General features: G+C 33.9%; 2 protein-coding genes across 15 annotated transcripts in view; one reads left to right on the top strand and one right to left on the bottom strand.

Moving 5' to 3' along the window:
- LOC132754861 (uncharacterized) overlaps positions 1-15,899 on the bottom strand; it is a 103,527-nt gene that overhangs the window by 10,458 nt on the left and 77,170 nt on the right. The window contains exon 1 of one of the 11 annotated variants that reach the window (XM_060745602.1): positions 830-1,176. The exons of the other annotated variants lie outside the window; for them this stretch is intronic. The gene's annotated coding sequence lies outside the window, so the exon portion shown is untranslated. Of the gene's footprint in view, positions 1-829; positions 1,177-15,899 lie in introns of those variants that run through there. 11 annotated transcript variants of the gene reach the window in all.
- LOC132754864 (solute carrier family 12 member 8-like) overlaps positions 1-15,899 on the top strand; it is a 115,070-nt gene that overhangs the window by 44,132 nt on the left and 55,039 nt on the right. The window lies entirely within an intron of this gene.

Raw genomic sequence — 15,899 nt, 5'->3', positions numbered from 1 at the left:
TAAATTTCTCGACAAAGTACGCTTTGACCAATCTCTATATAAATTTGTATTTTATTATGCTATAACCTCTTTCAATTTGTATTTCATTATGTTTTAACGTTAACCTCTTTCAATGTCTGTCCGGTTTTATACATAAGTATTTATGTTACAGTGAAATTAAATTAACTATAATCTAGTGAGTTTAACAAGGTTACACAATAGTTTTAAAATAGATTTTACCTTTCTTATTAAAATTATATCCTGACCCTCTTCTACCTTTCTCTTCGTAGTGACTTTTAACAACTCGTAAGTTAGAAAACTATTTTCACTATAAATAGATACAGCTCTGTGAATTTTATAGCTAAATATATCACACGATACACTATTTAAAGAAACATTTCTAAAAATAGCCAATTGAATTACGTGAAAGATAAAATAGAGAAGACATTGGTTGATATATAAGGTCAAAGCATATTAAATATAATTTTAGTGGAAAACAATGATAGATATATTTAATATCAAAATAATGTTTACATCTGATGAATCAATCCTAGGCGCATTAAAGCATGAGAAAGAAAAGTTTAAAATTCCAAATGTAGCTACACATATCGTAATGATTTAAATCAGCAGACAACTTTGAAGAACAGTTTAATACTGCTACTTTTGACAATAGACAAATTGGTAAAATATACATGTGTAGTTAAGTGACTTTAGATAAGACTGTTTGCAAAAAAGGGATAATATTTAGATATTTTAACAAAGTAACAAACATACATTTTAGAGAAATAAAAGAAACAGTTTATATTGCATCTAGTAAATTCCACGAGTAATATGATAAAATAGGTTTTACCTTTTTCTAACGATGATTTCGCTGTATCATTATTGCTCTACTGAAAAGTACCACACTAGTCTAATGAATTTGTCTGTCTTACAAACGATCAGTCCTTTGACAAGGTGTTCAGAACTAGATTGTAATCCGTTTACCAATTTTCAACAATTTTACATTTGTAGACTTAGGAAATAAAGTTTAAGTATATTCTTTGGAAAATAATTGATAGCTCAGAAAATTCCTGCGGATGTTTTTCATGTAAAAAATACTGTTTTACAGAAAAGCAACGCGTTAGAACAAATAATCCAATTTTTAAACGTCAAGAGGAAATATTTGCCTATCTCCATGGTGGCCCGAATGAGTGACTTAAGCAAGAAACCCATTTTGAATATAAATAGGAACAGTTTTTGGAATTTCACAGGTAAAAATATCTTTCATTACAGTACACTATTTAAAGACATATATTTAAACTTGTATAAGCATAGCCACAGCCGGTGTAGCGTTGTAAACTCACCCCTATAAGATAATGACCCCCGGTTAATATTTTATATAAAACAATGACCCCGGTCATTATATTATGACTGGGGAGTCATAATATTATGACTCCCCTACAAATAGAAAAATGACCATTGCATAGAATAGTGACCCCCTATAGAATTACGCCCTTACAGGACCCTTTCAAAGAAGCACTGTAAATATAATTATCTAAGCTGAGAATATGGTAATGTTCCATGTTCGTGCGTGTGCCCGTGCGACCGTGCAACGATTCGACCGAATCTGACGGAATTGTTTTAAACTCTTTGGGATAGCTACTTTAATCAAAGCCTAGCCTCAGTCTGCATTTTCTATAAATGATAACGGCTAGAGATACGTCATTCGACTGCATTCCCTGTTTGTTCTTATTAGCTCGAATGGAGAGCTGTTCTATTAGCCCCGACGTTGGCATCCGCGTCCAGATTTAAGATTAAAGTTTTGGTGCAGTAAAAATATATTCACTTTAACGTTTTCATTTCTTAAGGTATCAACTTAAAATTTCAAAAATATGTTCCTTATCATCAACCACATCTTATGTGATGATGTTCATAACTCCAGTATCAATATTTTCAGATTTATCTTTTTATGTTTTACTGTTTCTTCTTTTTTTCTTAAGGGATCAACTTCATACTTCAAATACATGTTCTTTACCACTAAGCGCATCTTATGTGACAAGGTTCATAACTCTAGCACCAATATTTTCAGATTTACCTTTCCTTGAACTTAGAAATTTCCTTAAAAATTATTATTTTTTATTGTTACTCCTCTATTAATTAAGGAATCAACTTCATACTTCAAATATATGTTCCTTATCATTAACCACATGTTATGCAACAAGGTTCATTAACTCTAGCACCAATATTTCAAGAACAATCTCCCCCATGAACTTAGATTTTTTACTAGAAAAATGTTATTTTTTACTATAAATTCTTTAGTTTTAAAGGTATCTACTTCAAACTCAAATTCACATTCCTTATCATCAACCACATCTTATTTTCAGATTTATCACCCCTTGAACTTAAAATTTTCTTTAAGAAATATTATAACTTCTTCATTTTTTAAGGTATTAACTTCAAACTTCAAATATATATTTCTTATCATTACCAACATGTTGCGTGACAAGGTTCATAACTCTAGTGTGACTTTTTCCAGAATAATTCTTCCTTGAACTTTGAAATTGAATTAACAAATGTTAATTTTTACTATAACTTCTTGTCATATGGATAAGATTTATAAAACGCAAGCTCCAGTATTCCAAGAATTATCTCCATTTCATTTTTGTAAATTGATAAATTGTATCTATTCTAGAATTAAGACAATTAATTGTTCTTTGTCATTACTCACATCCTGAATGACAATGTTCAACTCTAGCATCTTTTTTCAAGTGAACTTATTTTACTTTATAAACTTCAAATTCTTTTTGGTCTATTCATTTTTGTTTTTGATGGGATTGACTTCAGATTTCAAATTGCTGTCTTTTCCATTAAAGTATAGAAATTTCTGTTTAACATTTATTGACAAGGTCATATGCATATTACGTTGTGCAAAATTATAAAATATTCGACTGCTATCTCTTGATACTGATACAGAGAGATAATTTTATCATAATTGATTTTTTCTGCGTCCAGTATTTAATTAGTTGAGCTCCGCTGTCTCCTGTGACAACTCTTGTTTTTAACTTACGATTTATATGCTCGAATTTTAGAAAACAATTATGCTATCCATCTCATCACTTCGCCCCAATTTTAGGGGTATATATGAGTATCTTATTAGTCATAAAAATATAGAGGATTGTTGACATCATTTCCATAGCTGTCATTTAACGCCTCAATCGCGTTTTAACAATAAAAAAATGAAATATTTTGCCGTCAGTTACATCTTTTTATAAAAGAGACTTTTAGCCACTTTTTCTTTTATTTCAGACCAGATCACCGTTTCCAGTTTCAGAATGCTTAGATGACACTGCTCACATGATTTTCATATAATGATAATATGCCCTCTTAATGAGGAAGCAGGTATAAATAACAACATTAACCGAAGTCGGTATAGCTCCATTTTTTTTTTAAAAAGATGCGTTATGTAACCGCAATTCAAAGAAAAGTGTATTAAGGTTTTTTGCCAAACCGACATTATAATTATCGAAAAATAAAGACAATATATTGCTCTGATAGTATTTATAAACAGGGAAAACTTTCCTTCATTTTGTGCGACTGAGATATTTTGTGCAACAATGAATGACACATTGAAGTATCTGGAGTAAAAAGGCTTATTTCCTTAGGGCATTAATTGTGAAAACAACATTCGAGAGCCCTTTACATAGAAATCTAAGTGACATGACTGTCTTGTAAGGCGAAATGTCATTATTTATGACGGACGTTAAGTTGTTTTAAAGTTCGGGATTCTTTTAAGGTTAGAGGAGAACGATTGATGATTATGGAATACTACAAACGACTAAAGCAGGCGTTGTTGTCAAGAATAAACAAGTTGGCAGAACTAAATAGCGGGGGCGCGGGGCGAAGTTAAATAAGCACAAACTTCGACCCACGAAGGCCCGGACGAGATTTAGGAAATAAAACGGCGGGGTCGCGGAACAAAAACACACTCATTAGCGGGAGCGTGAGGCAAAGTTTAATAAATAAAACTTCGCCCCATTTTCCCGCTAATTAGCATGTTATCAATAAAACTTCGACCCGCTCTCCACTTATTAGCATGTTTTCGTCTCGCGCCCCCACAAGCAAAAAGTCGAGAATTAACAAAATAAATTGGCGGGGGCGCCAAGCAAAAAAAAATGCTAATTAGCGAGGGTGCGAGAGACGTTTTATAAGTAAAACATCGCCCTGCGGGGTCGTGTAGCAAACTTAAGAAATATAACGGCGGGTCGCGGAGTGGAAACACGCTTATTAGCGGAGGTGCCGGGCGATGTTTAATAAAAAAAACTTCGCGCCATGTCCCACTGTTTGCGTCTTTTCGTCCCACGACCCCGTCAAGCGAAAAGTCGAGAATGAACAAGTTAAAATGGCGGTGCCGCGAAGCGACAACACGTTTATCGGCCACCATACGCAACTGAACGGCAAATAGTCATTTTAAAAAGCGATATATAATCACAGATTTGGATATATTATTTCGATTCTAATACGATATCAACAAATAAATGCTGCCGTACGTGATAAAAAGCTAAATTGGGCCTAATTTGTTTCCGTACTTTTTTTCAAGTCACAATGGTTACGTCACATGTCTAAATAAAGAACGTCAATCGTGATTCTATTGCATAATATCCTTCTCTGTTCAATAGGAAAAATGCAGGTCGTGTTAGAATATTTCTTAAATAACAAAACGACAAACTAACCATTTTTGCACATTTGTGCTACACATAAGGTATTTCTTTTAATTAGCAATGATTAGTCATTCAAGCGGCCTTGAATCATGCTGAATACAAATCAGTGTAAAACTTTATGTTCTCAAGTAACTCTATGTTAATGAAATATAACATTCATTAAATTGAAATGTAATGAAGCAAAACAACTAAATATGTGATTGAAACGACTTTTCCGGGGTCCGAACATTTATGAAATGAACGCTTTATCACTGCGCCATTACCCACTAAGCATATATAATTGAGTTGGAGTGCAGCTAGTTGAAAATTCAGGTGATTAATGTTTGCTTAATATGCACAGTTAGTCTAAAATTAAGTGATAAAGAACTGATTTCTTTCAGTCAAAATACCTATTTACCTATAAAAAGATGATGGCCTATATATAGCTTATTTGCCTGAATGAAGACCAAAAAAAACAAAAGAAAAAAAAGATTGCTTTGCTCTGTGCTTTGAGCTCATTCTTTCACGAAAATGAACACTCTTTTAGATATGAGAATTTGCATTAAGCATTTAATACTTTAAATTTCATTTTCATTAGATGTCGCTTATTCTTAGCGTGACCTCTAAATTTTACATTTATTTTGTCAGCTGTTACCGTGGCAATACCAGCAGCAGCAGCCCCAGAAGCAGCAACAACAGCAACAACACGTATACGCAATTGTAATATGACGTTAACTTCACATATTATGTTAGGTCGGGGGTCAATATTTTATAGATAAAATATAGGGTCATAATTTTATATATAAGGGGGTCACTATTTTATATAAAATAATGACATGACGGGGGCATTATTCTATGGGGGGTCAATTTACAACGATGCACCGGCGAGATTTAGGGGGAGGTGGCTGTTCACCAGACTCCCCCTTATAGTTTCCAAGCAAACCCCCAAGATTTGTTTTGTTTTTATTTTTAGTTTAAGTATTAGTTAAATAAGAATTTAATATATTTATATTATTCTGCTCGCTTTGTTCGAAAATGTCAATATGCATTTCATCTTAAAGGATGTAAGATTTAAAATTTCGCGCTGAGTTATCTTAATCATGTTTCATTTTATCTTAAGTAAAAAACCTGAGATATTTCAAATTAAGCATTAGCTCAGAGGTCAGAAAATCAGAAACTTAGATAATAAAAGACAAATGACAATTTGTTATAAATATACAGACATAATTACTATTAACTAACAATTTGACTCTCATTGTTGCCTTAATTTTTTGCCAGTACTAACATTTAAAATGTAAAATATGCCTTGTTTTATTGTTTTTTTCCAGATCTCCATTGTTGGTGTACTGTTGCTTGCTGGCGTGCTTTTGTATGATGTTGGGATTATTGTTATTTTTCAGATATCTATTGTTGGTGTATTGTGGCTGGCTGGCTTGTATATATCATCTGTATCAGCCTGTATGGGAAGTTTGTATCGCCTACCGAAAATACTTCAAACCATAGCTAATGAAAATGTTATTCCAATTATCAGAGTACTTGGACATGGCGTAAGTAGTGCAGAAACTTTGTTACATTTAATTTGTTCTTTGTGAAATTATTATGATTGAGTTAAAGATCCTGTGAACACAAGAATGATAGCCATTATCAGCTTTTAGGATTAATCAGTGAAAGGCCCATTATACCCCAGAAGTACTTTGATTTTTATTTCTCAAAAGCTTTTAATTTTGGGGTACTTTTATAATAGACAAAAAAGTTACTCATTAGACAATTAATTGAACTAGTACTTTCATCTGTTGCTTTTTGCTTTAACTTTATATTATTATAGTGAATAAGTATTTTGTATGAAAGTCAAAATACTACTTTGTTTACATTTCGCTAATTTTTACAACAAATTATTTCACATTTATTGCTACTTTCTTAATGTTACAAGCATCATGTGCCTTTAATGGGCATGTTGTTATCAACTTTAAGTACAATGTCTTTTTGCATATCTTTTTTTATCTATCAGTTCTGATTAATATAAACAAGGGGGGTTATTCTGTAAAAAAATGGGTTTATTATCCAAAGATAAAGCCGCATTACATAAATTTCATATCAACAGAAATAGCGACATGTCATTGTTAAATTGGGTTTCATATCGATCTTATCTTGGGGTCCAGGAAACCAAAATGAGTTTTATAAGCATTAAAAACTTCAACATCGTTGTGACGAAATCGGAAGTACAATTCTGTTTGCAAGAAAAAGTTACGCTGCCTTCAGATCATCCATACATCAATATTAAATCAACAAACATGGCTAAAAATACAGTCCTAATATAACTGTATATTTTTGCATTGTAACGAATGTTTTCATACATTTTTTTAATGAGATGATTACTTTTTTCTGAACACCAGGTCTAATGCACCATGAAGCTAAGACGGTTAAAGGGTGTTGCACAAGAAAATATCATATATGCTGTGTTCCAGATAGCAACTATAACACTGTGTCATAGCGCATGCACGAGCTGATTACAGTCTTCATAAACAAGTTAAAATTAGTATACAAACTGTAGTGTTACTGTGGGGTTTTCCGTTTAAAATCATTATTTTTTAACAATAATTAATGAGATTTACAACAATACTGTTAACAAGGTTTATGAAACTGTAGAATGCTTGACTTTTAGGTCGACGGCAAAATATTATTACATATTTATTTTTAATGCAGCTTTTAATAACCTCTTCATTAATCGGATCGTCCTCGGCTATTATTCATAATTATCCATAGTTAGTGCGGATTGAAAGTAGTTCTACCTGATGGTTTCAGATGTAAACAGGAACAGAGAGAGTAATCTTTGAAAATATAAAATGAATGTATATTATTGACATCCAAAGTAAAATTATTATTGTTATTGCGTTCGAGGGCCGAAAAATTCCGATTGCAACTTAATTTTCATTTTGCCTTTTTTTTCCTTTTTCAGCGTGGACCAAACAAAGTCCCTATATATTCTCTAGTGCTAATTACCCTAGTTGTTCTATTGTTTGTTCTGGTCGGAGATGTGAACACTTTAGCTCCTATAGTAACCACAGCATGCATGATGTCATACGCTGCTGTCAATTACTTTTATTTTGCTCTTGCCATGAGTTACGATCATAGCGTCACCTTAGTGCAAAAACTCAATATCTGCTTCTTTATCTAATAATTTATTAGGCAAGCACGCGATCTACGATTTGGTGTTCAGGATAAATCACGAAGAAAAAGCACTGACATTCGTGGGTATGGGGCGACAAGTGTAACCGAAAAATCATATAAAGACTCTTTTCAGACTATACGTACTGATTTAGATAAACTATTTCCAGAGAGGTTGACACATAGAGGTCAACATCATTCAATTCACCAACAGGGCAAAGAATCTCACGGTCAGATGTCACCGTCAGAGCCTGATTTTGATGCCACTCAAAGGTAAAAATTCTGAAAATGTCAGGCTGTTTAAAGATTAAGCAAAGCTGAAATTGATTAATAACTTAAATGTCAAAAGTAATAAAAAGAAGAAAACTTACTTCTATTCATTCAAATTCCAATCACCAAATTTCGTGTCTAAATTTTTTGGTTTCATTTTTACAGTCTGAAAAATACATTCCTTCCACTTGCAAAACCGCTCTTGATGACATTTGGGCATATTGAAGTATCTTACGAGCAATAACTGCCGTATGCTTTATGAAAACTTAATAAGCAATGACAGCCATCAGCCCGAAGAATAAGTAAACAATCCAGCGTTCGTAATGCAGCCTTTCCGCAATGCAAAGTTTTCCAATTTCCTAGCCGCTTTTTGAATGTTTACACCTCTGTCAACACTTATTTATTGTCTGTTACAATCCTCAAATAAGTTTTCTTTCTTTTAAAAAGGTTTATGATTAACGAATCCAAATGATATCCCTCTGAATCAAACACAATTATTTTCCTCCCGTGAAGCGCTTACGTTTAACAGAGCCAGGTCTAATATAAATTTGCAGTAAGTAACAGAAATATGGATGGATGGTTGGACTTTTTCTCCTACTAGAATTGTTTGTTTTTATTATTAAAACAAGCAATCATTCATATTTTATTAATAAAATGAATAATATCACCGCCATTTAATGTTGATTGTCGAACTTTTTTTTAGCCCAAGACTTCTTGTATTTAATGAGAAATTCGACTAAATGAGGCTCTCATTGGGGAACACAGATTTTAATATTAACGTTAATATTAAGGAGATTTCGTTTTAACTTGTTTTTAAGCATAAAATAAAAAGAAAATTTGTTTGTTGTGTAAGATGCAATTTTATTTCATCTCATGAACTTTAAAAACAGTTATCTCACTCATGGCTACGCCACTTGTGAGAATACAGTTTTTAAAGCCCACTCAATAATACAATAATAAATATTGTTTTCGGTACTTTCTAGTTTTTGCTTTGTGGTATTTAAAAGTATTTGGTATGAATAGTTCTCGTTTTACTCGTGCGTATTTCGCGGCTAAATAGTCATTCGAGGTTTGCTACTGTACAAGTAACATTACTTTTGTTCAGTTAATTAATAATGGATGACATTGAAAAATCGCCCACGAGGCCAGGCAGAAGTATTGATTTGTCCAATTCGGAGCAAATTTCATTGTTTAATACAACTTTAGAGAGGGCTTTAGACAGACAGCGTGATATCATTTTGGACCAAATTGAAGCTAGAATTGGGACACCAGCAAAGAAATCGCCGGCCGATAAATTCAAGTTCAAAAGTGAAGGTTTGCAAATTCAGTTTGATTTTAACGTTGATAGAATAGACACTTTGCAAAAAATTGACAATTTCTGCAATCTACGTAGCTTTGATTCTATTCAAGAACTGTCAAACAGACATTAAAGACATTCAGCATCGTAATAAGTTGCTAAAGATAGCCGACAGACATGGTTGGCTTACTGTTAAAGAGTATGATGCCAGTCACTGGCCGATAACGATGATGATGCTACTAACTGCGCGGGGCCATCACACGTGCTACCCAGGCGCGTAGGTATTCTCCTTACGCCCAGTCAGGGTCGAGACAGCAGCGACAGTTCTCATCTGAGCAGCCTTTTCAACCGCCTACTTATAAACAGCAGTCCTTTCGTTGGTTTACACCAGGAAATGCGACAGTTATGCCAAGGGGTTATGTCGGAGGTTCGAGCAAGCAACAGCGATTCCCGCTCGGGTCTTGTTTCATCTGACACCTCGGAGGACATTACGCCAAAGCCTGCCCTTACGTCCAGAGGAGTATAGTTCCTCCCCGGTTCTCAGGCTACGACGGTCACCCAAGGTCATCAAGTACAGCCGGAAGTGAGCCGGATAAGTAATACAGTTGAGTATTTTTGTACAAAACATGTTGATAACTCTCGTGAACAAAACGTGTTACATCCACATGTTAGTCTTAGAAATAAGGTAGATTTCTGGGTTAATGAGATAAAAGTTAATTGTTTTATTGAAGATATTATAAAAAATGGCTATAAGATACCTTTTGATACAGAGCCTTCTCCCGTTTTTCTTAAAAATAACGCGTCAGCTTTTAAACACTCTAAATTCGTGAATAAAGCTATCTGAGAACTTTTGGTTAAGAAATGCATTAAAGAAACGCACTATGCGCCATACTGTGTAAATCCGTTAACCGTGTCTTTTAACTCAACCGGCAAAGAAAGATTAATTTTAGATCTCAGGCATGTAAATTTATTCGTACATGATTTTAAAGTTAAATTCGAGGGTTGCAAAGAAGCATTACATTTTTGTAAAAATGGCAATCTCATGTTCGAATTTGATTTACGCTCGGGTTATCATCACGTTAGTATTAATGAATACTTTCACAAATTCTTAGGTTTTTCGTGGGAAGATAACGGTTGTCGCAAATATTATGTCTACACTGTTCTACCATTTGGTTTAAGTTCGGGGCCTTATATTTTTACTAAATTATTAAGGCCGCTTGTTAAGTATTGGAGAACCCTAGGGATAAAAATCATAGTCTCTTTAGACGACGGGTGGGGTGCTGATTCTCCAGAAGTCTGTCAGTGGGTTAGCGAGCGGGTTTGTTCGGATTTACACAAGGCAGGTCTTCTTGTAAATGAGGAGAAAAGTATTTGGTCACCTACTTTGATTATAGAATGGCTAGGGTTTATTTGGAACATGTATAAAGGTACCGTTGAGATACCCTCTAGGAAAATTGATTAATTGAAACAGTTAATGATTAATTGCGTCAAATCTGACACTATTATTACTGCACGTTTTTTAGCAAAAGTAGTAGGAAATATTATTTCAATGTCCTTTAGTTTTGGTTATATTTGTAATATCATGACCAGACATCTACATGTACCAATTGTAAACAGATTAACGTGGGATAGTCGTATATATCTTGATCAAGATTCTGTTAATGAATTGAAATTTTGGCTCAATAATTTGTTAAATTTAACATTTAGATCAGTAATGCCTTTTTACAGGATTCCAGAGCGTATTCCTTTTGTAGACGCTAGCGATTTTGCAGGAGCAGGTATTTTACTAGGTTCCGCCAATCAAGTTGCTCATTATATGTTTAAAGTGGATGATCGTCAGTGGCGTAGCGCGGCCAAAAGTAATTATACGCCTTGGGGGTGGGTTAAGGGAGGGGGCGTCCCCCACACTTTGTAAATGGCAGGGGGTTCGGGGGTCTTCCCCCGAGAAAATTTGAATTTATAGATGCAAAATAACGCAATCTGGAGACATTTGACAACATATTTAATTCCCTTCTTATCTAATAAATAGAGGATATTGAAAGAGTGTAAGTTTAATACTAAATTTATTTAATTAGTTGAATAAAATCATGATTATGTGAGCCTCTGGCGGGTTAAGGGAGGGGGTATCACCCCCCCTTTGTAAATGGAAGGGGGTTCGGGGGACTTCCCCCGAGAAAATTTGGATTTATAGATGCAAAATAACGCAATCTGGAGACATTTGACAACATATTTAATTCCTTTCTTATGTACATGTAATAAATAAAGGATATTGAAAGAGTGTAAGTTTAATACTGAATTTATTTAACGAGTTGAATAAAATGATATTATGTGAGCCTCTGGCTAGCATAATAATATTTTATTCAACACGTTCAATAAATTAAGCAATAAACTTACACGCATTTAATATTCTATTTATCACACAGCAAAAACAAAGACCGTTTGAAGTGATAGAGAAACATTTTTCATTGAAGCGCCTATAGAATAACACTTACATTTAGCGCGTCTTAGCGTTATGTATATGTAACGCAAATGATGTCTTGTCAAAATATAATTATGCCAGTGCAATACCATTTTACGGAGTCGCAAAATCGGCACGGGTATGTGATATCTATGCAGATATGGTTATTCTCTGAAGACAAATTCAAGGCGGTGTTGTTTTCTTGCAGCAAATTTGTCAACTATGTACTCAGAATAATTTTTCATGTCTCTGTAAATATTCATTAGGCCAAGCCCAGACAGCCGCTCTGTAGTCATGGTAGATCTCTTCATGGTGCTGAACGATCGTTCAGCTGTAGCCGTAGACACTGGCATAGTGAGCAGTACTAACAAACAAGGACGGACATTGGGATAGTACTGCTCATTAGCCAGTGGCAATGTTCCTAGAAGTGTATCAGGAGCTTGTGGACGGTCCATCTGTCTACAATGTAACCAACTTTCTCACTTCCCTGGTAAAGGTAGCTTCGTCCGTACGCTCTAGACAACGTTTAAAAATGACTTTATATTTCAGTTTTATTATAGATCTAGTTAAAAATAAAATAGAATAATATTTGATGTAATTTAAAAGAAAAAAAAATACATTTGAATATGATTTAATGATAAATTGCATTATTTTACCTACTTTAAATTTCTTTCTCTGCATAAACTTACCTCGATTTAAATGCATATTTATGGACATCAGGCCTATCTGACTTTTAATAAAGTGACTTTCAACTCATCGTTTAAATGGTGCAGTTGAAAATATCAACATAAGGAGGCTCATGTTCTTCGGACGTTTTACGTTGGGACGCCATTTGATTTTTCCCGCTAGTATAACTTCTTATGTAAACAACATTCGGATTATAATAGGATTCTACGATAAGATACAAACAAGTCAATACGCATGACACTGTCTTACCTAAAATAGTACTAGATCTACCTAGGTACTAGTTAGCTGTTCTACACTTGCAACAAAAAATACCGATACACTATTTAAATCGCTTAATAACAAAATATTTTTTGTCAGCAAATCCTTTTTTCTCCGTCAAAACTCACGGCGGTGCCTAACACGGGTTAGGGTACTGATTTGGACTACTGTTTTCACCATTTAAGACTTTTTTATTTTTTTTAAATTCATTTTCGTTTAGTACGCCTACGGCGTACTGGCGTATGCCCGGCTACGCTACTGATCGTATTATGAGTTCAACTTGAAGGGAAATGAAAGCTTTAGAATTTGCAATCGAAACGTTTTCTGATCAGTTATATAATAGGTTCGTGAAAATATACTCTGATAACCAAAACGTTATTAGAATAGTTAATCAGGGTAGTACAAAGGGTCCTTTGCAAACTATTGCTAGAAAATTTTTCGATTTATGTGTTCAGCGCAGTATTCTGTTAGAAATCGCCTGGGTTCCTAGAATTTTGAATTTTGAAGCAGACGACGCGAGTAAGATTTTTGATTGGGACGACTGGGGTGTATCGGAACATATTTTTAAGTTTCTTAATGCTAAATGGGGTCCCTTCACAGTCGAATGGTTCGCAAACAATGTAAACAATAAATTGAACGTTTTTTATTCAAAATTCTAGTGTCCTGGTACGTCTGGGGTTGATGCATTTGCTTATAACTGGGGAAATCAAAATAATTGGGTTGTTCCTCCAGTAAATTTAGTTCCTAGAGTTTTACAGCATATGTTTGTTTGTAAGGCAGAGGGAACTTTGATAGTTCCGAAGTGGGAGTCTGCAATTTTCTGGCCGTTACTTGTCAATATACATACCAGTGAGTTTCAAAACTTTGTGACATATTTCATAGAGTATTGTAAACGTTTTTTATTCAAAATTTTGGTGTCCTGGTACGTCTGGGGTTGATGCATTTGCTAATAACTGGGGAAATCAAAATAATTGGGTTGTTCCTCCAGTAAATTTAGTTCCTAGAGTTTTACAGCATATGTTTGTTTGTAAGGCAGAGGGAACTTTGATAGTTCCAAAGTGGGAGTCTGCAATTTTCTGGCCGTTACTTGTCAATATACATACCAGTGAGTTTCAAAACTGTGTGACAGATTTCATAGAGTATTGTAAACCTAGTCAGTTTTTCTTTCCAGGATCATGCAAACATAGTGTTTTTGCTATTTCGCCTTTTAATGGAAACGTTCTCGCATTAAAAATTCATTTTTCTTGAGTTATTAATATGATTTTAAAATTATTAATATGATTTAAAAAATAAGGGATTAGAGTTTAGAACTATTAATATCGTGTGATTATATATTAACTTGTTTGTTTTTCACGCGATTTTATTGTAAGGAGATAGTGATTTTATAGTGACTTTATTGTAAGAAGATAGTGACTTATTATTTATACAGTGACTTGATTATTTGTAAGGATATACGAATTTACAGTGTAAATACTACATGTATAATACACTTTACGTTATTAAATGTTCGAAGCCCCTGCTCCAGTGACCAGGGAAGGATAATCCTTGATTATCGTATTTGTTTTTGTTGAGGTTGTTTATGAAGCCCCTGATCCAGTGACCAGGGAGGAACAATCTTTGATTGTTTATTATTAGACTGTTTTAATATAAGACAGTGAAAATGTGTAATATCAACCCATTATTATTAAGTTCTTGCATATGTCTATATTAATAATTGTTATTGTTGCAGTTTCCTCGCAACGGGGTTTGGAGTGATGTATTGGACTTTGTCTGTAATCCTTGTTTATGTGCAGCCGTTCACCAGTTACCGGACATAGTGCGATCCTCAAAATCCAGGAACACAAACAAAAAGTATGATCAATATTTTATGAAGTTTTACAGAGTGATGTAAGTGTCATTCTCTTGAATCGTTACCAGCCAATGTATCTACAGTGTGTATTTTCTTTAGTGATTTATTCTCTAAGAAAGTTAGTAGTGCTGTTCTAGAGTCTTATTTCTAGGCTATTAAATGGAAACACGAGTTTCATTTGTTTGATAACCTATGTGACCACAGACTTGTGAAGCTGACGTACGATGGTTGTAGGAAGGAACTCTCGTGTCAATCAAAGAAAAAACAACCGATTAACATTGACATTTTACAAAGAATTATCGATGTGTACTCTGTAAATGATGTTATGAATTTAAAAAAGTTAAGATTGTGTTTGATTTGTATTCTTGGATTTTCAGGATTTTTACGTTACAGTGAAATTTCATTGATTCAAATGTCAGACATACACTTTAATGATGATCATGTTTCTATTAGAATAAGAAAAAGTAAAACTGATCAGTTTAAACATGGTACTTTGATAAATATAGCTAGAACCAATACTGCATTATGTCCGGTGACGTGGTTATTGAAATATATTAAAGCAGCTAATCTCACTTTGGCTTCGGGCGAATATTTGTTTTCAAAAGTTCGCTTTCTGAAAAGTAAAGATAAATACGTTCTTTGCGATACCGGTTCACCTCTTCGTATACTAGAGCACGGGAAATTCTTATAGAGGCTTTAAATAAAATTGGGGAAGACGGTTCGAATTTCGGCTTACATAGTTTGCGTAGCGGCGGAGCGTCTGCTGCGACAAACGGCGACGCGAATTTAGATGCTAGATTAGCATTACAGTCTTGAGAATGAACTTTCCGTTACTAAAAGTCTAGGCTCGTAGTTTTCTCATCTTTGCATTCGAAAAGTAGCAAACCGCCTTCTAACTCGATACTGTCTTTGTTTTTCCTTGTCAACTATAGCAAATAATTGTTTTATTTTCGGACGAACGTAAGTGAGGGAGAAAATAATAAATATTGTTTTCGGTACTTTCTAGTTTTTGCTTTGTGGTATTTAAAAGTATTTGGTATGAATAGTTCTCGTTTTTCTCGTACGTATTTCGCGGCTAAATAGTCATTCGAGGTTTGCTACTGTACAAGTAACATTACTTTTGTTCAGTTAATTTAAGGTCTAAATAAGTGAGATTGTTGCTTTATGTTGTAACAAAATTGTCCAATGGCTCAAGTATCTGTATAATTATGTTGATTGAATATTTGTCTTTGGAGATATATATTGTCTTTATTACATGAT

The sequence above is a fragment of the Ruditapes philippinarum genome, unplaced genomic scaffold, assembly GCF_026571515.1.
Source record: "Ruditapes philippinarum isolate M1 unplaced genomic scaffold, ASM2657151v2 ctg1923_1_1_1_1, whole genome shotgun sequence".
NCBI classification, from domain to species: Eukaryota; Metazoa; Mollusca; class Bivalvia; order Venerida; family Veneridae; genus Ruditapes; species Ruditapes philippinarum.
The sequence above is the reverse complement of the archived record's forward strand: the minus strand, read 5'-3'. Positions and strand labels throughout refer to the sequence as shown.